The following is a 26,751-nucleotide window of genomic DNA, read 5'->3' as shown; positions in this document are numbered from 1 at the left end:
ACTGCTCTGATCTAGCGTTTTTTTCAGAGCGGTTAACATTTTTCCTATACTTTACATTGAGGCAGAATCGCTTCTGCAAACAGCAAATGTGCAGCAGGAGGCACGTTTGCGGTTTGCTAAAAACCTCAAACCGCTGGTGTGCATCATCCCATTGAAATACATTAGCCAAGCGTTTTCACAGACAGATGTGGTTGGCGGATCGCTGCTAAAACCGCTCGGTGTGCACTGGGCCTTAAACCACCTTACCATATCAGCCCTTCAATGTCATGATATACCCACTCCAGTCTTACCCCAACAGGTGGTAACATATCTGCATATCTCATAATGTTTGTGAAAAATTATTCTGAAAGTAAGAATGTCTTGCTTGATAATCCAATCTTGCAATGTGACTGACATTGGAACTTGTAGTGTGGGTGTTGTATTTATTTGAGGTGCATACTGGCAGCATGTGCTGTATGGCATACAATGCTGATCATCCACAAGGTAAACTTAGGCAGCTGCCTAGGGTCTAGAGAAAGTTTAGGGGCCTGGTGGTTGCTAGCCCCCACCAAATCTAACTAAATAAGCCAGGTGACCATCAGTGGAGGGCAAAGTGTTATCTTGCCCAGGGCCCCGTTTCATAGTTATCCTTCTCTGATGGCTTATATCATGTGTGAAGTGTTCTATAATGTATATGATTTTTGTTTTATTTTTATGGGGGGGGGGGGGCGCCACAGGATTTCTTGCCTGGAGTGACAAGAAGGCTAGAGGCGCCCCTGGCTTAGAGAATCGCTTTTCTAACTGCTTTTGTAGAGCATTTCGTTTTTTCACTTCCTGGCGTCATTCAGGAAGTGAACTCTTTCACAGCTGATCTGGAGGTGTGTTTAGCTTCTAAGGGCAACAATGGTTAATTTGCATATATTCAGCAGTGTTGCACTGGGAGACATCTCAAGCTCACTCCAACCTGAATTATCGCAAATTCTTTCTGTTTTAAGAAAGCAAATTTTTGCTATCCTTAGTATTTTAGTAAGGGGGCTTTTAGGACCATTGTAGCCCCTCCCTCACACACTCCAATGAGTTCTGGTTCACCATGGACTTGCTGGTTAGTCTGTACCTCTGGGTGTTCCAAGTCCTACTCCATAGAGCCAAATTAATCCATGCCATGCACTGATGAGGATCAAACAATCCGAAAACAGTCTGTATGCATGTTGGATTATTTTGGCTCTGTACAAATTAACAAGCTGACACATCATTGCATTCCAGCGGTTCTGGAGGTGTGTTAAGCTTCTGGGTTAATTTGCTTATATTCAGCAGTGATGCACTGGGAGACATCTCAAGCTCACTCCAACCTGAATTATCTCAAATTCTTTCTGTTTTAAGAAAGCAAACTTTTGTTTACCCGGAAATGAATACATACAATGTATTTATTCATGAAAGCACTGGGGAAATCGCTATACAAATCGCTTTTTCAAGCGCTTTACGATTTCCCTATACCTGCATTGCGCCAAAACGTTCAGAAAATGGTACAGGTAGCTTTTTTCGGTAAGCAGATCAGAATCAAACCGCTCAGATGTAAAAACTGAGTCAGCTGAGTCAGAGTACCTGATCTGCTGCACTGAGTCAAAACCCGAAAACAAGCATAAGGCTAATCCAGTAAAAACCAAGTCAGCTAAGTCCTGAAGATTAGCAGTACAGCCAGACAACTGGTATTGTTTAAAAGTAAATAAATATGGCAGCCTCCATATCACTCTCACCTCAGGTTCCCTTTAGCACCCCGTATTGTACAGTTTCTATGATTTAGAATAGTTGGCCTTAAAGAGACACTGAAGCGAAAAAAAATATATGATGTAATGAATTGGTTGTGTACTATGAATAATTACTAGAAGATTAGCAGCAAAGAAAATATTCTCATATTTTTATTTTCAGGTATATAGTGTTTTTTCTAACATTGCATCATTCTCTAATATGTGCAGATTACACAACACTCAGCATTCAAAATGATTCTTTCAGAGCAGTCTGTGAACTAATGACCTCTCCTCTGCCAGAGGAAAAGTAAATAGTTAACTAACAGTTGAGATAATAAAAGTCAGAAAACAGCCCTCTCCATGACTTTGAAAGTTGTAGAGATAATGGCTTTTTTTGTATAGAGATAACAACTGGAGTTTCTTAACTCTTCCTGTACTGAAAACAATTAGACTGATGTATCTGATCTTAATGTTTTATTTCTTAGCTGTACTACACATACAAATCATAATATCATAGTTTTTTTTTCGCTTCAGTGTCTCTTTAAAGTCTGTGGTGAGGTTATACCACTCATAGGATTGCGTAGGATCCATTCACACTTGCGGCCGCGGCGGACTGGAGGCACAGCGCTGAGTAATGTGAATATGACCATGGACACTATGACAGAGCATTGCGAATACACTCAGGATACATTGTGAACACACCATTGTGCAGCCATCCGGCATAGTCTGAACCCAGTCTTATTACTCACAGTCAGCTGTGGTGAGGTTCAGCAAGCCCTGGCTCTCATCCTGCTCCTGAGATTCAGCTAGCCCTGGCTTCCACCCTGCTCCTGCCGTCTGGCTGCTTGTCAGTCCGGTCTCCTATAACTTCTTGTCTGACAGCGTTCCTTCCTCTCTACTGCTGCTTCCGGGTAGCTCCCTGAGTCTGCCCTGCATGTGGTGACATCACCTTAAAGGGACAAGCACCTTATTGAGCCCTTGCTACGTTCATACTGTACAGCTTTTGAAAGCGCTCTCCCCTCCAAAACACCTCAACGCATTTCCACTGTCCTCGCCTGCCTTCCTTAAAGGGAACCTAAAGCAAGGCTTCCATATTTATTTCCCTTTAAGCAATACCAGTTACCTGGCTACCCTGTTGATCTCTTTGGCTGCAATAGTGTCTAAATTACACACCTGAAACAAGCGCAGAACAATATTATGGTTACTACTACCAGCAGTGTACAGCACATTAGGCAATTAGGTGCCCAGCAATACAGGATTAAGCCTAATATTCACTTTATAAGTAAATATGAATTAAGCTTTTAACCCCTTGGCGGTTGGATTCTTTCTGGATTTTAGGGCCAAAAGCGGTGCAATTTTTTAACATGCTTTTAGACCCTAAAACCTGGAAAAAGTCACACCGCAGAGAGATCTGCAGCAGCCCCAGCACTCACTCACCTCCCTGGGATCCAGTGCTGCAGTTCCCCCTCCATCCTCCAGGTGGCGCTGCAACCCTTTAGTGAGATTACCGACTGTGACAACAGATGGCGATCTCACCAGGGGGAAGCAGAGCCTAGGAGGAGAAGAAGAAGAATGGTGGCTGATGTCGGGATCCTTCAGGAGGTGAGTTAAAACACCCGCTGTGCGCAGTGCTCTGCATAACCAGGATATAATCAATCTACAAGAATTACATTTTTTGAACATCAAACCCTATGGAGCCACTGTTGTACCATCTACTGAAAGTCCATACAACCAAAAACACCCCCTGGCTGACCAAATGCATCAGGTATAGGATCTTTAACAGCCAATTTATAGAAATATATTGATACATTTACAAAAATATGTACCAAATACTTTTATATACAAAACACAAAACAAATATATATTAACATTGCATGACATGGAAGGAGCATTGGATACTGTGTACCCTCGATGTCTCATCACTATATATGGTAATCAAGCAGTGACAGGGAGAGGTGTCGAAGCGACTGAATATTTTTTAATTAAACTTTGACTTTTTACTTTGCACCATAATTATTTTAAGTTTGATGGGCAGTACTACCTACAGACCAACGGGACAGCATCGAGGTCGTGCTTCGCTCCGGGTTATGCAAATGTATTTATGGCCCAGTGGAATCCACCTACTATATGAATCCCATGGTCCTCCCAGTGCAAGCCTGGTCCTCTAGCAACAATTCAATTCATATCCTGCTATTCGGGGGGGAGTAATAGACCATCTTTGGATGACTTTATAATCTAAATGAGAATGACTGGAATTTAAACTTTACCTCAAATATACAGAAGAAGCATTAATTTTTTAGACTTGGAACAAACTGATGTAAATAGCTATATACTAGATCATCTACCGAGACAACAAGGGCAGTTCACAAGAGATTTAACTATGCAGCTGCCAAATGATGTGACATAGCAATTCCAGCTCACTACCCTGCCTGATGGACCTGGTGTCCCGTCTGCTGCCCTGCATGATGCCTGCCAGTCTATTACCCAACTTGATGGTCTCCAGTCTGCTGTCCAGCGTGATGGTCTCTAGTCCCCTGCCCTTCCTTGATGGTCTCCAGTCCACCACTCTGCCTGATGGTCTCTAATCCGCTGCCCAGCCTGATTGTCTCTAGTCTGCTGCCCAGTCTGATGTTCTGCAGTCGGCTGCCCATCCTGATAGTCTCCAGTCCACCACACTGCCTGATGGTTTCCAGTCCACCGCACTGCCTGATGGTCTCCAGTCCTCCTCTGCAGTCTGCTGCCCAGCCTGATGGTCTCCAGTCCACCACACTGCCTGATGGTCTCCAGTCCACCGCACTGCCTGATGGTCTCCAATCCTCCTCTGCAGTCTGCTGCCCAGCCTGATGGTTTCCACTCCACTGCCCTGCCTGATGGTCTCCTGTACGCTGCCCTACCTGATGGTCTCCAGTCTGCTGCCCAGCCTGATGGTCTCCACTCCACTGCCCAGCCTGATGGTCTCCAGTACGCTGCCCTACCTGATGGTCTCCAGTCTACTGCCCAGCCTGATGGTCTCCACTCCACTGCCCAGCCTGATGGTCTTCAGTACGCTGCCCTACCTGATGGTCTCCAGTCTACTGCCCAGCCTGACGGTCTCCACACCACTGCCCAGCCAGATGGTCTCCAGTACACTGCTGAGCCTGATGGTCTACAGTACACTGCCCTGCCTGATGATCTCCAGTCCGCTGCCCAGGCTGCTGGTTTCCAGTTTGCTACTCTACCTGATGGTCTCCGGTCCGCTCCCAGCCTTGCTGTCTGCTGCCCACCTTTCTGCCTGCTGTTTCTTGAGACATTGGCAGAGGTTTTGTAAGGACATTGTGAAGCATCCTGAGGCTGATCCCTAAGGAAAGAGGGGAGGGGTGTTTATGTTAGGAACCATGTCCTGCCACTTTCCGCCTGGACTCTGGATGCTTTGGACTTCCGTTGCCCACCAGCAGATAGCCCCAACCTGTCTGTAGACAGTTCTTGGATTACTCTGACTGGTGTGGAGTGGTGTATTGTGCTAGCTCCCTCCTGATGCGGCAGGTGTGGCTTCTCTATTTAGGAACTTAGAGCCAGAACCTTATGTTGCTTAATCTGAGTCTCTGGACATCCCTGGTCTTGTTGTGTCCCCATCCTTTGCTGATCTGTTGCCGAACCTTGAATTCTCTCCTGACCTTTATCTTTGCCTTCTATATGTATATTTGTATATATTTCCTGCATGTATATTTAGTTAGATGGGTTCTGGGGTTTGGTGTGTACACTGTATCTTGGTGTTCTTGCATGCAATTTGTATATACAGTGCTTTGCATTATTGCACTACATTTCTTGTCTCAGTCTCAGTGTTTGCTGCAAACTGTGGTCATGCCCTGGTCAGCTGTCCAGTTTCATAATAGTGCATGGGGATCTTAAGATATGGATGTGAATCACATTCAGTGGCGAAGCAATAGGTGATGCAGATGTAGCGGCCCCTGGTCCACCCACTTGGGGCCCTCCTTCATCCATATCATTAGCTTTTCATTGGTGCTATGTTGGTAATGAACACCACTGTATGTGTATTGCATAGTGGTAATCAGGGCCGGATTTACCGGGATCAGTGAATAATGGCGCACAGCGCCTATGCATAAAAATGGGGCCGCATTAAAAAGATACGCTTATCGCTATTTATCGTTAGTACTGCATAATAATGGCGCACAGGGAAAAAAGAAGAAAAACGGCACACACTAACGTTATTTATCAATAGCGGCACACACTAACGTTATTTATCAATAGTGGCACACACTAACGTTATTTATCAATAGCGCCCTACATAAGCCAAACTGCAGACGTTATTTAACTTGCAAAACGGGGAATGGATTTAATGTAACACTGTCAAGGTTAGGGTTAGGCACCACTGGGGGGGGGGTCTTAAGGTTAGGCACCACCAGGGGGGTCTTAGGGTTAGGCACCACCAGGGAGGTCTTAGGGTTAGGCACCACCAGGGGGGTCTTAGGGCTAGGCACCACCAGGGGGGTCTTAGAGTTAGGCACCAACCAGGGGGGTCTTAGGGTTAGGCACCACCAGGGGGATCTTAGGGTTAGGCACCACCAGGGGGGTCTTAGGGTTAGGCACCACGGTGGGGGGGTCTTAGGGTTAGGCACCACCAGGGGGGTCTTAGGGTTAGACAACACTAGGGGGGTCTTAGGGTTAGGCACCACCAGGGGGGTCTTAGGGTTAGGCACCACCAGGGGGGTCCTAGGGTTAGGCAACACCAGGGGGGTCTTAGGGTTAGGCACCACCAGGGGGGTCTTCGGGTTAGGCACCACCAGGGGGTGGTTAGGGTTAGGCACCACCAGGGGGTGGTTAGGGTTAGGCACCACCAGGGGGTGGTTAGGGTTAGGGATAGGTACAGAGAGGGTTCTGTGTGTTAACGGTAAATAACAATAAGGCTTTAACGTTAAATAACAATAAGGCTTTAACGCTAAATAGCGATAAGCGGCAAACGGATTAGCGGCAACACCATGCGCTATTATTCGCAGGCGCCATTTTCAGATGGCGGATTTACCATAAAGCACTGTAGGCACATTCCTACAGGCACCTGATGATGGAAAGGCTGCTCACTCCCTCCTTCCCTATGCAGAGTCCTGATAAAAGTGGAAATGAGAGGTTACTCACCCAGCTCTCTGCATTCCACTGCTGAGATCTCCCTTCAGTCTGAGGCACCTCTAGCTACTTAATATTGATGTTCCTCTGCCTAATACTTAATACTTGGAGGCACGTCTAGCTGCTTAATATTGAGGGTACCTCTGGCTACCTAATACTAAATGACATCTGTAGTTACCTGGGACGGGCAAGGGAAGTAAGGGAGAAGTGACAACTGGGCTAGCCAGCAAACTTCCGGTGCAGTTTGGTGGGGGTTCTTAGGTTCATGGAGGGTGAACTCTAGGGTGCCGGGACATCTGTGCCTATAGGCTCCTGTGAGGTAAATGTGGGCCTGGTGGCAGGGCCGGATGATTTACCATAAGGCACTGTCGGCACGTGCCTACAGGCGCCTGATTGGGCAAAGGCGGGTTTTAATCATGTCCCCTTCTAAATTTAGCCTTAGAACGCAATTGTCAATAACAGCGCCGCTTGCCCCACCCACTTGCGGCCGCCGCTACAGTGAGTGGTGGGCGGCTAGTCACACCTACAGTAAGTGTGTCCCACTCTCACCGCCCACCATATTCATACCTGCATGCAGCCAAGTAGCATCTGCGTGCATAGGCATTGGGGGAGGCGGGGCGCCTGTCATTCTCTAATGCCCGCTGGGCTTGGGACACCACTCCTGGGACAAACCACGTGTGCGGTCAGTCCAAGAAGGAGGGCATCGCTTACCAGGCAGGCAGTCTAATTAGCCTGCGCCCAGAGCCCTGAATGAGGGGCAGTGTTGCCAACTCATCCCTTTAATTACTGACACATGAATTATACAGGTGTCGTGGCTAGGTAGATGCAGGTAAGGCACTGATTATGTGTAAGTAGCCCCAGAACCTGTATAACTTAGATGTGTCAGTAATTAAAGGGATGAGTTGGCAACACTGATGAGGGAGGATCGGGGGATTGAGAGACGAGTGGAGCAGAGGTAGGCAAAAAGCTCCGGCCCGCCCCCCTCTCCTGTCCTGTACACAAAAGCAGCCAACCAGCATGTGTGTATTCAAGTGACAGGCAGGGGGGAGGGGCGAACCAGCCATGTAGGAGATAGCCCTGCCCTGTATACACTGCAGCTCCGCCTCCCTGTGTGTTTGCTATTGGGGCTTGAGGCTGTCTGTGCACGTGTGACAGGCAGTGTGTGACACAGTGACCTGGTCCCTGGAGGAGAGGGGACACACTAGCTGGACCTTACGGAAACACTGAGAAAATGGATGTAGCCAGTCTGCTGGCATTGATTGTGTGTGTGTAGTGTGAGCAGCCAGAGCGCATGGTATTAGCTGAGCAGCATCTTCCTGTGAGCTGAAAAAAAAAGGCTTACCTATAGGCTGGCAGTGGCTGATTAACTCCTCCCCGCCACCCCCCCCCCCCCCCCCCCCAATAAGCAGGATCTGTGCAGGAATGGAGGAACAGGGCCAATGGCAGCATTATGCCTTCCACTAGAATCGACCGATCACTGCCTCCCGCCAGTGGAATCTGCTCATTGCTACCAGCCTGGCACTAGAAGACCGATCAGTACCTGATCTGAGCAAACAAATCACATGCTTCTCCATGACTTGGCCATCACTACCTACTACCACCTTGCAATCACTAGAATTTACCTATCACTAAAATCTACTTATAATTACCTGTCTGTGATTAGAAACTATCACCATTTTTGTGTTATTAGTATCTGTGTTATAAGTATAAGAAATGTTATTAGTGTAAGAAAAGGGGGCGTAGCTTGGGGTGTGTGGCCTGTGCTGAGGGGCGGAGTTTCGGGCGCCAGAACTTCTGTACCTATAGGCTCCTGAGCTGTAAATCCGGCCCTACCTGGTGGTAATCCTTAACTGTTTCCTTACTCTAAATACCCTTCTCTGACACTGTTTTTTGGTAGGTTTTGAGGCTCCATTTCAATAGAATGCTTGGGGCCCCATGTAAAACTTACACCGGGACCCCAAGCTGCTTAGTTACGCCTCTGATCACATTATTATTCCTGACTCAACCCAACCCCACCCCATCTCCCAAAAATAAACAATGCAGCTCTCCCTCGTGAACTGCCACGTACAGGAGCCAGCTTCCGCGCACAAAATCCATTGCCTTGTCATAAATATTTTGTTACACTCAGCAGAAGTCAAGAGGAAAAAACTCACACTAACCAGGAAACACTGATGGAAAAACATAACCGCGAGAAGGGAAGCAGACAGTTGCGTCATGAAAAGGTAACACGGCAAACCCGTATCCACAGCACTACACACACAGACAAAAAAAATCATGGAAAAAAAAGCTCTCCTACACAAAAGTAGCAGGGTGATATTTAAAGGGACCCAAATGTTTGTACGTGAAAAAATATAACCTGAACCTTCCCTTAAGGGAGGTTCGTGATAGAGTGTTCCATTGGGGAGTGGGGTTAGGTGATATGCCTTACTGACCTATGCAAGGCTGCTCCTCTACCCCCCCTCGTCCATATAGGATTTGCCATCTTGCCCAGGGAGCAAATGCAGCTGAAAGTTTCTGGTGGTGTTGAGCGGCACTGGCCCCTGCAATGCATGCCGGGATATGTAGTCCGTCAATGTGAATACGGTGCTTGACAACAATGCCAGAGCTTCAAACTGCGGTCACACCCTGGGAAAGATGGTGAATACCATATGGATGTGGGGCTATGGGGGCACACCCCCCCCCCCCCTCCTGTAGGTAAGTCATGCCTCTCACCCCAACCCCGTCCCCCTCAACGGCATACTTTTGTTTCACGTACAGTTGCTTGGGTCTCTTGAACAAAGGTGCAAAACACAAAGCAAAATACAGAGAAAAATAGAAACCTTCAATCATATATCAAAATACAAGACTTCATAGTAACCCGATTATCAGGCAGTTTAGTCAGAATAATATCACACATCCCTTCAGAGCAGCAAGTGTTTATCAAACATTCACCAGACACTTCAGCATTAGCCAAGAACAAGGAAAAGAGAAAGAATTTCAACACAACCCCTTATTACTGTGGGCACCTATTCCTATATCTTATCATTGTTATGTATTTATATAGTGCTGACATCTTCCGCAGCCATGGCTATACAGATTATATATAGTCTTGTCACTTAACTGTCCCTCAGAGGGGCTAACAATCTAATGCCTACCATAGTCATATCTACTGTATGTCTATGTATGTATCGTAGTCTATGACCAATTTAGGGGGAAACCAATTAACTTATCTGCATGTATTTTGGGGTGTGGGAGGAAACGGAGTGCCTGGAGGAAGCATACACAGACACAGGGAGAACATACAAACTCTGTGCAAATAGGTCCTTGGCTGGGATTCGACCCGGGGGACCCAGCCATGGAAGGGGAAAGTGCTAACCAGGAGAAGGTGTGATTTGTGACTTCTGTAAACTCTTTGAAGCACAGTGTCTATCCGCCCTCCCCCCACTGATGAAAGCTTTTTGGTTTGCTCCCTGCTAATGTGCGCAATAGAATAATTACATCAATCCTTATTTGACTTAAACTTCTGTGGTCGGGCATGCCTCCCAAGTAGGCTAATCAAACCCTCTGCTACATTTTTTAAATGGAAATTAAGAGGTAAAATTAAAGTATCTTTATTATTGAGCCATATTATTGGCATGCATATTAAATGTGCTATTGAGATGCCTTGGGCTCAATTCACAAAGCGGCGGTATGGCAGTTAAGACGTCCAAACTTCAGCGCAAACGACTTTGTGCGCCAAAAACGTTGCACTGCACGTGTTACCGCTGTGCGCCGAAAACATTGCGCGATGTGACGATAACGTTGCATGCAGTGCAACGAAAACAGGCATATGGTGCCCCTTTAACTTTGCACCAGTGCGCCCGACGGTGCGACCTTTAGGGCGCACTGGTGCGACGTTAAAGGGGCACCACATGCCCCGGTATCGTCGCATCGCATGGGAGGAGCAAGCATAAGTAGTAATGAGCCCTTGTGCCCACCGCTGCCCCTATTCTCCTCCGTCGACCTCTGTTCTCTCCTAAATGTCCCCCAGAGCTACTTTCAGGTTGGCCAGGCGATGCCCGATGGCGCATCCTTGATAGTGCGCCCACAGCCAGGAGCGCTCTGCATACACGCACTACGTCAAGACTACATAAAGCACAAGCACAGAGCGCTCCCGGCAACGGGCCAGTGCCTGCACTCTACTTCCTGACCTTGCCAACTTGGAAGTAGCTTTGGGGGGGTATTTGGGCAGCGGTGTGCATGAGGACTGCCTCCTACACATGCCTGCTCAACCCAGTTTTTACAATTTACTACAGCTCGGGAAGCAATATATCCTGGGGCAGATTTAGTGAAGTGAATATCTGGTAAGTGGGAACAATTTGATACTTTTTTTATACTACAAGTAATCTTTAAGTACCTGAATCTACAAACATAAATAGAGTAGCTGGAGAAACCAGAAAGGACATCTGTGGGACATTGGAACTCTGAACTACAGGAAGGCAACAAACAGATTACAAACTATTCACACTACAACTTTTTCACAGCAACTAGTTCAAAAAACTGCAATTGTGCTTACAGCCACCAATAGTATGTAAAAAAAATGTATACAGTAGATTAAAAAACAAAACACATCCATATAATATTGATGATTTACACACCAACTGATCAAGTTACGGTATAATGAATTGGAACACAATAATAACAGGTAAAATACACCAGCCAATGTGTCAACATCAGCACAGACTATGATACCTGAATCCATTGCCAAAACAAAATAACTGACTTTGGCCTCAATTCACTAAACTTATCTCCTGTCTTTAATAACTCTTCTAGAGTTGTTACCATTGTGATAAGGCATGTAGTATTCAGGAAACATTTTACCTCGGGCAAACCTAAAGTTAACTCTTTTGTCTTTAAGTTAACTCTTTAATCCTTAAAATAACTCCAGAGTTAAAGACAGGCTGTTCATTAACTGCGTGTGAAAATAACTACAGAGGAGGTAACTTAACTACAGAGGAGGTAAATTAACTACAGAGGAGGTAAATTAACTACAGAAGAGGTAACTTAAGGAATGAAGAGATAAGATAACTCTCTTACTGTGTGGAGGTAAGTTTTCTCTTGCCTTATTATCTCCAGCATGATCTTAGTGAATTGAGGCCATTGTAATTTGCAGACAAAATGATGTATAATAAGTCATCCTATCAACACATCAGTATCACAGCTGATTTGGATGAACAGCTGATCTGGATGAACAGTGTATATAAAGGTGACCATTAATGATACCCGCCCCCTCACCCACTTTCCACGCCAGTATGGTAGCTAGATGTGCAGCAGAGGTATAGAGCTGACAGACAGGATCCCAGCGCCTGGAACCTGTAAGAGGTGAGTGTGTGAGTGCTCCTTCTAATTTTCCCCACTGCCGCTGTGCTCTTCAGGAGGGCAACGTGGGAAGGACAAGTGCTCCCTCCTCCCAGGCCTTGCTCCTCTACTTTTGTGAGACATGAAGATTCTGAAACTATACTATCTTGAAATTTTAATGATTTCACCAGATCCCCCTGTTTACAGGCAGTCAGTTCCAGGCTCTGTGGGTGCTACTGCTGCTCAAATTGCTTCATCCTGCTATTTAGATTGCAAGGAGGACAGGCACAGACTGTATCTCTTTTAGAAGAGTGCAGCCTATAGCAATGACAAGTCTATGGTGCAGGAAGGGGCCAGAGTATGAGCTCCTGACCAGGTGTTTAATGTCAATCTGACATCAGGTAATCAAGTTACATCTACACAGAAAAAAGGCTGTATCGCTGACTTAGTATCCAGATAGGGAAACATTTGTGCCTCAAGCTGGGAATCACACTGACAAATGTCAACCAGCCAGTGGGCTCTTAAAGTGGACCTCAACTCTTGCACAGGACAGAAGGAAAACATATAGAAATCCACCTTGTATCTACTTAGAGAGTTTATCCTAATTACCCCTCACCTGTGTCTAATCACAACTGTAATTTGATCCCTCAGCTGTGTCAGCTGGCTGCCACCCCAGAGACCTAATTTGTAAGCACAGGATGTTAACAATATGTCTGCTTCCATGAAAGCAGGAAGTAGACAAACTGCAGATTTATTGCAGGATTTGTATCAGCTGTAACAAAGAAATGTTTTTATTTAAAGGTTATTATGCTGTTGCTTATCTTTTAGAGCAGAGAGGAAGTTCTGAGTTCAGGTCCGCTTTAATCATGTACATTGGGTTCTGCTGAGCAGTAAAGAGGATCAATCAAATGGTAATAATCTTAGCTTGAAAGTGGCTTGGAACTAGGCCAATCAAAATAATCAGGAAGTGCATCTGATTGGCCCAATGCCAAGCTGAGTACGATTTGTTTATTAGAGCAGGAATGACGGAAACAAGAAGAGGTTTTTTTACCTCGTTCAATGAATATTTCCCTCCTAAGTGTGGCTCACTGGATGGTTCCTGCTGCTACTACATACAAGATCACTGTCCAGTCCGACAAAAGGAAGGTCCGCACCAATTCACCACGAATCCTCTTTATTGTCAGGACATGTCCTGTATTAGAACATCGAATCTCAAGCTGACATGTTTCGGACCTACTGGTCCTTAATCATAGCTGAGTTCACATGGAAACCTTTGACATATTAATACATATCCAACCAATGGCTCCACCTCCTGCCTACCTCTATGGGGGCGGTCTCACCTTGGAGGGTAGAGCCAGGGTACATATCATTTTTAAAGGTACATAAATCCTTTCTTAAAAACAATATAACAAAAATACTGTTGTACACGATAAAAAATAGAGTAAAAAAAGTGTCAAAATTGTTCTCATAACTGAGAGCAAAAAAGAGTAACGCAATAAAACAATGATACAAGCAGATAATGCATAGAAAAAGAGACACACATCATCATGAGCCAATAGAGGCATAACGGATGTCACTGTGTTGTAAGACTCACATCCCATTTAGCATTTAGGCCTCGAGGGACTCTCGTGTCCAGTTTAAATATACACATGGCTTCTCTCCTAAGTAAACACCTGTAAAGGTCCCCACCCCATTTAGATGGGAACACTCTCTCTATACCTTGGAATTGAAATCCAGTCATGTTCCCACCATGTACCTCCCTGAAATGCTTGGCAACATTGGAAACATTTGTGGTGAGCCACCCTTGCCCCAGGTAGTGCTCCGCTATCCACTGCCTTAGCGGCCTAGTAGTACATCCTACATACTGAATGGAACATGCACTACACGTGACTAGATAAATCACGTCCTTAGTTCCACAATTGATAAACTGTTTTATCGGATAACTGCGGCCGCTAACGGCAGAGACAGTGGATCTGGTTTTTGTGTGCACATGGCAATATCGACATGTGGGAATGCTACATTTAAAAGAACCTGTCAAGGAAAGCCACGTACTAGAATGTTGCGTTGATTCGAACATGCTAGGGGATAAAAGTCTGGCAAGAGTGGGTGCCCGTCGACTAGCCATTCTAACACCTTCACTAATAATTGGACATATGCCTGCATCTGCTTTAAGTATGCGTAGATACTTGGTAACAATACCTATAACCTCTTTATACTCTGACGAGAAGGTAGTCACAAATGTGGGTTTTGGAATGGTGGCCCCCCCTAGTCTAGGTGGCATGCACCAAGTCTGTTCTGAGTCGAGAGGATGCTCTCGACCTACCCCTCTTTATGGCCCATTTGGGATAGCCTCTGTCACGGAGTCTTGTTTCCACAATGTCCAATTCACTAACTAAATCCCCTTCTTCTGAGCAGTTACGCTTTGCCCTACTAAATTCTCCAACTGGAATGCCTTTTATGGTGTGGGCTGGATGGCAACTGTTTGCTCTTAATGTGGAATTTCCACTGCACGCTTTTCTATAAGTGATCGTGCTGACCTTACCATTGTGAGGGTTACCCCTTAACACAAGGTCCAGATAGTTGATGGAAACCCTATCATATTCAAATGTGAACTGAAGGTTCAATTCATTAGCATTAAAATGTTCCACCAAACACTGGACATTGCAGGGGCTTCCCTTCCACACCAATAGCAAATCATCTATGTACCTCCCGTACCACACAACATCCTCCATGAGGCCGCAACCACCCCCAAAGACATGGCTCTCCTCCCACCATCCCATATAAAGATTGGCCAGGGATGGGGAGAATTTCGCTCCCATGGAGGCACCACGTCTCTGGAGGTAGAAGCGGCCATCAAACATGAAGTAGTTGTGGGCCAGGAGGTGACAAACAGAATCCAGTATAAAGATCTGGAGGTCCAGAGAATAATTTGAATATTTCCTCAGATGAAACTCCAAAGCTTGTAAGGCAAGATTATGAGGGATACACGAGTAGAGAGATTTTACATCAGTCCCTTGTACCTATGAATACACCACATGTCAGGGGAGGACTGGGACCTTTCGGCCTGGAGGGAAAACACAACCTAGAGGCCCGTTATCATGGCAGCCCGAGCCCAAATGTCATCACACATGCGCCCTACTTGCTATATGCCAGTAGGCATTTGGGGCGCCAATGCGGAAATACAGCAAGGAAACTTGCAGGACAGCGTGACAGGTAAAGTATAAATGCACAGGCATCGGGGGTCACATAATACATTTGGAGGGAAGACATCCAGGGTTTTCTGTCATGTCTGGCTTTCGTGATTATCACATGCCATTACCGCTGTGCACCCGATCAACCACATCAGCCTGAGATTTCCCTTCATATCAGATTCCACCAATCAAATCAGTCAATTTGGCATGCTTGTGGCGGCACCGATTTCTATCCAATTCAATAGTAATTATCAAAACAGATGTATGGCCACCTTAACCACTTCGCCGCCCGGGTACAGTATATCTACGCTCCTTTGGACTTCAGTTCCCCGCCCGGAGCGTAGATATACGCACCCCCTGCCGCTACCGCCGCTGTCCGCGATCCCGCTCGCACTCCCGCGATCGTGCACGCCGCCACCCGCTCGCCCGGAGATCAATGAATGGGAAAATCCATTCCCGTTCGTTGATCTCTGCCCCCGCAATGATCGGCATGCTTCCACGAGAAGCAGCGCGATCATTGTGAAAAAACTCAGTTTCCCAGCCTCCCCTCTTGCAAGCAACCTTCCGACGCTTGCAGGACACCGGAAAAAAAAAGTAATACTACACCCCAAAAAAATGTTCACATACAAATACATTATTTTCACTATTCATTTTAACTCATTAACTCCCACACTCCCCAATTGTTACCAATATTTTTTTTTGTAATATTAAAATAAATTTAAAAAAATTACAATAAAAAAAAAAAAACTTAAATAGTTACCTTAGGGACTGAAATCTTTAAATATTTATACCAAGAGGGTGTAACACTGTTACTTTATAAATTATGGGCTTGTAATTAGGGATAGACACAAAACTGAAAAAAATGCACCTTTATTTGAAAATAAAATATTGGCGCCAAACATTGTGATAGGGACATACTTTAAATGGTGTAATAACTGGGACAAATGGGCATATAAGTTACATGGATTTTAATTACAGTAGCATGCATTATTTAAAACGATAATGGCGGAAAACTGAAAAATAATGTTTTTTTTTCCAAATGTTTTCCTATTTTCCCATTAAAACACATTTAGAATAAAATAATTCTTGGCATAGTGTCCCACCTAAAGAAAGCCTAATTGGTGGTGAAAAAAACAAGATATAGTTCATTTTATTGTGATAAGTAATGATAAAGTTATAGGCGAATGAATGTAAGGAGCGCTGAAAGGAGAAAATTGCTCGGATGCTGAAGGGGTAAAACCTCTCAGTTGTGAAGTGGTTAATTCCCCAAGGCTCACACCCCCTCCCCCACACACACACACTTATGTCCAAAGAGGGACTGTCCCTTCAACAGAGGGATAGTTGGGAGCTATGCTGGTGAGAGAGCAGACAGAGTTTTTTTTCTACGACCCTGCAGGCAGGCCTCTGCTCTGCATCTTGCTGTGTACATTTACCAGCTTACCCACCCTCTAATTGCTCTGTAATTGTACATTTATTTCCCTCAGCCAGCCTAGTGTTTCACATTGCCTTATACAAAAACCTGAATGCAGCAGGCCCTGCGCCAGCCCTAAATCGTTAAATGAGAGGCAGCCCAGGGGGAAATCTTCTCCCTTGCCAGTCCTCCCCTGCCACATGTAGAAATGGGAACAAAATAACAGCAATAGAATATTGGTAATTTTACCAATATTCTATTATTTACTATAGTAGAATATCGGTCATTTTACCTATATTTTACTATGTCCTAACCTATCCTCACACAGAACCCTTCCTCTTAACGCCTAACACTAACCTCCCTCCCCCCCCCCCCTACGCCTAACCCCAATCCATCCCAACACCCAATCCTTAAGCTTCCCCCCACACACCTAACCCTTAAGACCCCCCACACACCTATCCACTAGGACCGCCCCCCCCCCCCACACACACACACCACTACACCTAATCCTTAACACCCCCCCCCCCCCCCACGCCTGTCCATTAAAGGACAACTGAAGCAAGAGGGATATGGAAGCTGCCATATTTATGCCACACACACACACACACACACACACACACACACACACACACACACACACACACACACACACACACACACACACACCTAACTCTTAAGGCCATTTATTGGTTTGCTTAAAAGAAAAGAGTAAAGAAAAGACAGAACTGATAATAGAACTGATGTGACAGGACTGGTGTGACTGGACTGGTATGACTGGACTGGTGACAGGACTGACCGCCAGTTCCAAGTCTTGTACCACCCAATACCTCCCTTGTAAATTCCTGATAAATAGCCATGATGATGTCTTGCTTCTGAACCAAATTATCCACACTTTATCCTATGGCTTTATAATAAACAAAGATGGAATAAGATGAAATGGGGCCCAAGACAAGGTAGTAGCTGTGACCAGGGCCGGTTCAAGTAACAATGGAGCCCTAGGGCAAGATTAGCCTGGGGGCCCCCCAACAGACACCACCCCGACCAAAAAGCGTCATCAGAGGCCCTTTGTTGCAGCCAAATTTTCCTCCTGGGCCCCTGAGCTGGCTGCTGACCCTCCCCCAATCGTCCCCCAACTTAACAGAATCTGCAGTGTCCCTGGGGAGCAACAGTTCAGATGGGGAGGGACAATTCGGGGGCCCCTACAGGCTCTGGGGCCCTGGGGCAACTGCCTATTTTTTTCCTATGGTAGCTCCAGCCCTGGCTGTGGCTCCCCTTAGGAGTCAGAGAAGGTGGCAAGTGGGCCCTTGAGACACAATGGACCCCAGGCACCTGCCTAAGAAGCCTTGTGGACAATCCAGCTCTGATCAAAAACGAGGTAAAATCTAAATCCACTCAAAAGAACCTGTAATACTGTATACTACAGAAGAGCGATTAGATACTAATTTACCTGCTAATGTAATGGATACTGTATGGGGCCAGTGAAGTGCACTTCCTTCCAACTTAAATCTAATTCCAGCTGTGTATAATTTGTATAAATGTCCATAGTAGTAAAACAAATTTCTGTGCTGTGTTAGTCAAACATGTAGGTAGAAAAAAACTAAGTTTTGTAAAAGTAATACCTTTTAATGGCTAACTGATAAAGTTAAATGATGCAATCTTTCTGGGATCTAGTCCCTTCTTCAGTGTTTTACTTCAGCTAACATCTGGAAATATGCCTGAACCTTAAAGTGAACCAAAGACAAAGCACCATCATGTATTTTACCATATATATCAGTGGGAACATTAGAGAAAACCCCTACCCTGCTCTCTGTTTCATTCTTCACTGTTCAGCCTGCCTAATACCAGCCCTGATAAAATCCCAGACTGAGCATTCAGTCTGGCTTTGCTAAGGAATCATTATAGCTGAGTCTGTCTTCTTTGATGTCTTTTCAAGCCCAAGCCTGCCCCCTTCTGGCTCTGCTATAATAACTCAGCTATAATGATTCCTGAGCAGAGCCATATTGAATGCTCAGTCTGGGATTTTATCAGGGCTGATAACAGGCAGGCTGAGCAGTGAAGAAACAGTGCAGGGTAGGTGTTTTCTCTAATGTTCCCACTTGATATATATGGTAAAATCCATGCGGGTGCTTTATCTCTGGTTCACTTTAACCCTAAATTGAAAAAAAGGCTGCATGGCGACTTGCCGACTCCGAGTTGGCAAAAACTAAACTAGCTGGAGGCGGGGGACCAGAGGAGCCGTGAGTGACTGCGAGGGCACAGGATGGTTGCAGGGGGCTGGTTTTTATTTTAGGGCTAAGGTTCCCTTTAAAGCAAACCCAAGAGGAGAGTAATATAGAGGCTGCCATATGTGTTTCCTTTTAAACAATACCAGTTGCCTGGTAGCCCTGCTGATCTATTTGGCTGCAGTAGTGTCTGAATCAGACCATAAACAAGCATGCAGCTAATCATGCCAGACCGGTCGATATTGTCAGAAACATCTGATCTGCTGCATGCCTGTTCAGGGTCTATGGCTGAAAGTATTAGAGGCAGAGGATCAGCAGGACAGCTAGCACATCTCCTCATGGGGGATTCTCTGGGTTTTCTTTGTTTTTAACAGCATTTCCTGAACAGCGGTTGCAAATTCTAACTGAAAAAATAATGTTCAAGTGAGTAGAGAGGCTGGCTGGTATCTTACTATTTTGGCAGTTAAACTGCTGTTCAGGAAATGTTGTTGAAAGCAAAGAAAACCCAGAGAGTCCCCCATGAGGAGATGCACTGGCCCAAAACCTGTCGGTTCTGTCAGATTTGAATTGCCTACTTTTTTTTCGCGATAGTGGTCCTTTAAGGATAGGCACTACCAGAGAAGGTTTCTGTGTGAGAGTAGGAAAAGGTTAGATCATAAAATATTGGTAAATATTACTAATAATTTACTATTTGAATGAAGTAGTAAAAATCAGTACGTTTACCGATATTCCACTACCGCTATCCTGCGCACTTCTAAACAGGTGCCCTTTTCACATGTAGGACCCCAGAATTCATAAACGCAGAAGGACCATCATTGTCCTTTTTGTCCTCAACTCTGTAGGATGCCCACTCTATCCAGCTTTAAGAAGAGTTATTGTTGCATTTTCCAACATGTTTCTTTCCTTCACCTCCTTGTTTTTATCCAGCTGAGGTTCTCAGGCTGCTAGAGGGGTAACTTTTATTAGTATTGGTGATTGCTGGCAAGAATTGATAGCCCCATCCCTGCCTTCCTTGCTGTCTCTTACCTTTCTCCCTCCCTGTATTCCCTTCTATTTCAGGTGCCTGAGCTGGTCTGCCTGCTAGCAGCGTCCTCCATCTTGGCTGACCTGCTGGGAGGTTCCTGGCTCTCCTGCACGTGCTCAGTGTTCTCTTTGGGGCAGGAGCTGCAGCAGCCATCTTGGGTTTGGGCAGATGTAACTACTGAGCATGGTAGTACAGGAAGGTTTGAATCAGGATGATACAATTTATTAGCTAACTTAAAAGAAAAGAACAATGAAAAGACAGGACTGACTGACTGCCTGACTGACTGGACTAGCATGACTGAACTGGTATGACAGGTTTGGAGACAGGAGTGGTATGACTGGCTAGGTGGGACTGGAATGGCAGGACTGATGTGACAGGACTGACTGACAGGTCTGGCGTGACCAGCATGACTGAACTGGTATGACAGGATAGATGACAGGACTGATGACAGGACAGAAGTGACAGGACTGACAGGTCTGGCTTGACTGGACTAGTACAAAAGGACTGATGAGAGGACTGATGTGACAGGGCCGATGACAGAACTGATGACAGGACTAATGTGACAGAATCGATGACAGAACTAATTACAGGACTGACGTTACAGGACTGATGGCAGGACTGACATGACAGAACTGGTGACAGGACCAATGACAGGACTGATGACAGGACTGACATGACAGGACCGATGACAGAACTGATGACAGGACTGATGTGGCAGGACCGATGACAAGGCTGATGTGAAAGGACTGATGACAGGACTGATGACAGAACTGATGACAGAACTAGGGTGACTGGACTGGTATGAACAGACTGGAGACAGGAGTGGTATGACTGGCATGGCGGGACTGGTATGACAGGACCGATGACAGGACTGATGTGACAGGAAGGATGACAGGACTGAAGTGACAGGACTGACTTACAGGTCTGACTTGACTGGACTTGTATGAAAGGACCGATGCCGGGATTGATATGACAGGATAGATGACAGAACTGATGACAGGACTGACGTGACAGGACCAATGACAGAACTGATGACAGGACTGACGTGACAGCACTGATGACAGAACTGATGACAGGACCGATGACAGAACTGATGACAGAACTGACGTGACAGGACTGATGACAGAACTGACGTGACAGGACTGACATGACAGGACCGATGACAGAACTGATGACAGGACTGACGTAACAGGACCGAATTACGCACACCCCACTTTGCAGTTATTTGTAAAAAATGTTTGGAATCATGTATGATTTTCGTTCCACGTGGAATTCCAATAAAATTGATTCATGTTTGTGGCAGTAATGTGACAAAATGTGGAAAACTTCAAGGGGGCCGAATACTTTTGCAAGCCACTGTATGTATCAAGGATACAGCACCAATTTAAAACAGTCAACTGTGTTAGTGTTTGACACTCTAAATGTGTCATATACATAACATATTTCTGGGGTGGATCACCATCAGTCAATGAAGATTGTACATATATGTGCACGTGTCTCAAAGAGGGAACGATATCTCCTCTCTTGACCATATAGCTAGTACATGCACAGTAGAATCTGGTGAACCACCCCAGAAATATGTTATGTATATGACACATTTAGAGTGTCAAACACTAACACAGTTGACTGTTTTAAATTGGTGCTGTACCCTTGATACATATGTAGTTTAATAGAACTAATAAAAGTTAGGTTTTAGCGCGCTAGGGGCCTAACCCTGTCTAGGGAACACGTATTGTATTACAAATCCCCCGAGTGCTTTATCAAGTATTTGTAACCGTAAAACCCCCCTGGTGGTGCCTATACCTAAGACCCCCTTGTTGTTGCCTAACCCTAAATCCCCCCTGGTGGTGCCTAACCCTAAGACTCCCCTGGTAGTGCCTAACCCTAAGACCCCCCCTGGTGGTGCCTAACCCTAAAACCCCCTAGTGGTGCTTAACCCTAAGACCCCCCTGGTGGTGCTTAACCCTAAGACCCTCCTGGTGGTGCTTAACCTTAAGGCCTCATTCACACTATGTCCGCTTCTGTCCATTTTTTATCAGCACTTCAATGTTAGATTGATACGTGTTGCTGAAAACGACAGGACAGAATTGCACTAGTGTGAATGAAGCCAACTCCCCTGGTGGTGCCTAACCCTAAGACCCCTGTAGTGGTGCCTAACCCTAAGACTCTCCTGGTTGTGCCTAACCCTAGACCCCCCGTGGTGGTGCCTAACCCTAAAATCCCTGTGGTCGTGCCTAACCCTAGGACTCCCCTAGTGGTGCCTAACCCTATGACCCCCCCCCTCCTGGTGGTGCTTAACCCTAAGACCCCTGTGGTGGTGCCTAACCCTAAAAATACACCTAATTTGCTCCAAATAACATGAATATAGAAAAAGCTATATATTTCTAACAGTATAAAAAGCCTTACAATAACGTATGCGTTAAAAATCTTAAAATAGCGGTAATATATAAAAATAAAAAAAATAAAAAAAGCTATATATTTGTAACAGAAGAAATAGCCTAACAATAATGTACGCATTTAAAAAAAAAATCTTAAAATAACGTTAATATAAAAAAAAATATTACCGATATATTTGTAAGTTAATAAGCTTCAAAATGATAATTTACACATTGAACTCCTAAAAATGAATTTTGAAACGCTAAAATAAGTTAAACCCGGTTGGGTACCGGTAGAGGGAGGGTTAAGGGTTAGGCATCGGTAGAGAGAGGGTTAAGGGTTAGGTATCGGTAGAGGGAGGGTTAAGGCTTAGGTATCGGAAGAATGGGGGTTGAGGGTTAGGCATCGGTAGAGGGAGGGTTAAGGGTTAGGTATTGGTAGAGTGAGGGTTAAGGGTTAGACATTGGTAAAGTGAGGGTTAAGGGTTAGGCATCGGTAGAGGAAGGGTTAAGGGTTAGTTATCAGTAAAGTAAGGGTTAAGCATCGGTAGAGGAAGGGTTAAGTGTTATTAAGTATAGAGTGAGGGTTAAGGGTTAGGTATCAGTAGAGGGAGGGTTGAGGATTAGGCATCGGTAGGGTGAGGGTTAAGGGTTAGGCATTGTTAGAGGAAGGGTTAAGTATCGGTAGAGTGACGGTTAAGGGTTAGGTATCAGTAGAGGGAGGGTTGAGGATTAGGCATCGGTAGGGTGAGGGTTAAGGGTTAGGCATCGGTAGAGGAAGGGTTGAGGGTTAGGTATCGAGGGAGGGTTAAAGGGGTTCTGTGGATTTTATTAAAAACAAAAACTGACACGTACCTGGGGCTTCTACCAGCCCCCTGCAGCTGTCCTGTCCTGCGCCGTCTTCTACGTTCCTCCGTTCCCTGCCGCCGGTCACAGTCCAATTATTTGTCTAGCTAGACGAATACAACTGTACCTGCGTGGCCGTGTGCATCCTGGCTCCCGCTCGCGTCTCCGGGAGCTTACTGCGCAGGCGCAGTTGTATTCGTCTAGTTAGACGAATAATTGGACGGTGTCAGTTTTTGTTTTTAAAAATATTTACAGAACCCCTTTAAGGGTTAGGTATCATTAGAGGGAGGGTTCTATGTGCGAGTAGGTTTGGTTAGGTCATAGTAAAATATTGGTAAAGTTTACTGATATTTTACTATTGGAATTCAGTAGTAGAATATCGGTAATTATACAGATATTCTATTAGCAGCAATCCCCCGCACCCTTTTTCCCAGGTCCCTATAGCACATATACGCCCATCAGGGACCATTCTAACAATTTATCATTATCTTACATATATTATTTTCTTTTTCTAGATGCTACGCTTCTGAGATCTGCGCCTTTCAGTTTCTGCATTCCAAAGGCTACGTCCACAGGTAAGCCACCCCTCTCCCACACACATCACCCCCTACATGTTCACAAGACCCCCTCCTCAGTGTACAGCAGTCGCCAGGTAAAGGGAACTGGTGTACACCTGTAATTATTATTTTTTTTAAACGAAACCTCTCCATAAGCGCGGTTTGGAATAGAGTTTCCCGTTGCATGAGCTGAGTGTCATTATTTAGCTACAGAGTGCTGCTCCTCTGGCCTACTGTCCATATGGGCTAAGTTGAATATTAAGTGAAACATTTGTTCAATTCAACCAACTTTTTGCCATATATGATCTTTTATTAACAAAATTGTGGCAATCTCAAACACATATGTGTGGCACCTCAAACGATTTCCTCAGAACGTTCAATCAAATGAAAAATTGGATCAGTTTTAGCAAACCAGAAACAAATGTAATGTGTGCGGCCACCTTTAGACTAGAGAAGGAACATAAGACAATGGTTCCGATCCAATTCACCTTTTCTCATAAGTTTTCACATCTTATAAATAAAATGCCTTTGAAGCCACCAGCGATCAAGAAAATGCTCCGGATCATTTTGACACAACGTTGTCATCTACTTTTGGTACTTGTTTTCAATTGCAGAGTGCTGTAAAGTCTTAAACAGAAAATCTCCTAGGACATACATGTCAAACTCCGGTCCGCGGGCCAAATCTGGCCCTAAGGGCCATTACATTTGGCCCCCAAGTGAGTTCCCCACTTTGCATTATGTTTGTCCCACCCACAGCTATATTGGAGGTGAAGCCTTAGAACACCAGGAAAGCCATATGGGGGAGGTAGGGGGAAAGCACTGAACACTAGAGAACTGTATGGGGAGGGTGGGGGCCACTAGACACCAGGGAAATGTATAAGGGAGGGAAGGAGGACCACTAGACACCGGGGAACTGTAGAGGGGTTAGCAGAGGAGCCATTAGACATCAGGGAACTTTATAAGGGAGGAAGGTTGCCAGTAGACATTGAGGTTGGCCCTCGACTAGGTTCCAGTGTTCAATTCCGGCCCACTTTGTTCTTGCGTTTGACACCCCTGTCCTAGGAGAAAACTTGTAGTGAAAGGGAATTGGATCAGGCCCAATGACCGAACATGGTTGGGATTAGATTGTGAGTTCCTCTGAGGGACAGTCAGTGTCATGACTACATATACACCATGTAAAAGTGCTGCGGAAGATGTCAGTGCTATATAAAGCAACAACACTAATAATAATAATAATAATAATAAAAATCCCAATCTCTGCTACAGGTCCTGGATTAGAGTCTAGGCTGACCTGTGCCAATCATTATGCTACATTGACATCTTGTGGACACACAGCTAACTGCACCCAAATGCTACTAAATCTTTTAAGAAAAGACCCTTGCAGTAAAACATTCCATAATATCTATTAATTAGTGGCGTAGCTAAGAAGTTGTGGGTCCCGGTGCAAGTTTTACATTGGGATCCCCTAAGCACGCCATACATAACAATTGATATGGCGCCCAAAACCTGCCAGTGGCACCTACAGTGTCACAGGTGCAAGAAGGGGATGGGGAACAGTTTGTTAATGATTACCAGTCACAATTCAAAGCATATATAGAATTGATTATTACCACTACCAGCACAGGACCAATAAAGAGCTAATACTGTGGTTATGGTTGGGCCTCTTGGTGCCCCTCTGGCCCAAGGGCCCCGATGCGGTCGCAACGTCTGCACCCCTTATTGCTACGCCACTGCTATTAACAATGTAACTTGAAGTAAGACAAATATGGAGGCTGCCCTATTTATTTCCTTTTAAACAATGCACTTTGCCTGGTTGTCCTGTTGTTACTCTGTCTCTAATACTTTTAGCCATAGACCCTGAACAAGCATGCAGAGCAAGTGTTTCTGACAAAATTCTGACAAGGTTAGCGCCATGCTTGTTTCAAGTGTGTGATTCAGACACTACTGCAGCCAAAAAGATCAATAGGAAAACTGGTATTGGCTAAAAAGAAATGAATATGGCTGGCTCCATATCCCTCTCAATTCAGATTTACTTTAAAGAATACCAGAGCCAAAAGGCTTTGGTAAAAAGTGGGTAACTCTATGGCAACTCTATGTTTAGTTTTTTGGGGTTTTTTTAGGTGTGCTTTAAGCATTTAAATAAAAATTGAGACAAGTAAAAGCAAAACATTTATACTTACCTGGGGCTTCCTCCAGCCCCCCTCAGGCCGTGGGCATCCCCACCATCTCCCCGGGCCACTCAGATCGTCCGCTGGCCGTCCCTTTAAACTTGTCCATTGGGACAGCCAGCGCACAATTGGAGCCGAGGTAAATATAAATGTTTCGCTTTTCAGATACATGTTAAGCACTATAGCAGCGATCAGGAACCTTTTTGGCTGAGAGAGCCATTAACGCCACATATTTGAAAATGTAATTCTGTGAGAGCCATACAATATGTTTCAAACTGGGACAATGCGCAGCAGAGGGCTCACGTCCCTGTTGCCATGGTGATGTGTATACAGTTGATCCGCCGGGCAGCGGAAGTGTCAGACACGTCTTCAGCTTCTCTTGGTCTTGGGTTTCAGAAACATCGGCAATTTCCCAGACAGGATAAATACCGACTAACAGCTTGTACAATTAGCTAGCTGACTTGGGGGTTGATTCACTTTGTAGGATGAGATCACCACACTTTTGCCCAATAGGCTGCCTGTCAAGTGATAGGCAGCCTATTGTAACGATCGGTGAAACACAGAGAGAATCTGATTATTGGTGATCTGCAGTATCACCAAAAATACAGATATATACCTGATTATTGATGATCTGCAGAATCATCGATAATACAGATATATCACTAACCTCTGGACACCTGAGTGATACGAGTGTTTGGTGCAACAGTATTACTTTGAGAAAAGCCCCTGGAGAGCAGGTACAAAGGCAGTAAGGAATACTGCACTAGAGAACCAGGACCTTCCAGTAGCCCGAGAATCT

The 26,751-nt window shown here is 45.3% G+C and overlaps 1 protein-coding gene across 2 annotated transcripts in view; it reads right to left on the bottom strand.

Annotated features, from left to right (window-relative positions):
* The window catches only part of ITCH (itchy E3 ubiquitin protein ligase), a 176,221-nt gene extending 156,129 nt beyond the window's left edge, over positions 1–20,092 (bottom strand). Inside the window, exon 1 of one of the 2 annotated variants that reach the window (XM_068262394.1) lies at positions 20,009–20,092. The gene's annotated coding sequence lies outside the window, so the exon portion shown is untranslated. Of the gene's footprint in view, positions 1–2,473; positions 2,613–20,008 lie in introns of those variants that run through there. The other variant, XM_068262392.1, reaches the window with a different exon arrangement.
* Between the last annotated feature and the right edge of the window lie 6,659 nt (positions 20,093–26,751).

Source organism: Hyperolius riggenbachi, chromosome 12 (assembly GCF_040937935.1).
Source record: "Hyperolius riggenbachi isolate aHypRig1 chromosome 12, aHypRig1.pri, whole genome shotgun sequence".
NCBI classification, from domain to species: Eukaryota; Metazoa; Chordata; class Amphibia; order Anura; family Hyperoliidae; genus Hyperolius; species Hyperolius riggenbachi.
The sequence above is the reverse complement of the archived record's forward strand: the minus strand, read 5'-3'. Positions and strand labels throughout refer to the sequence as shown.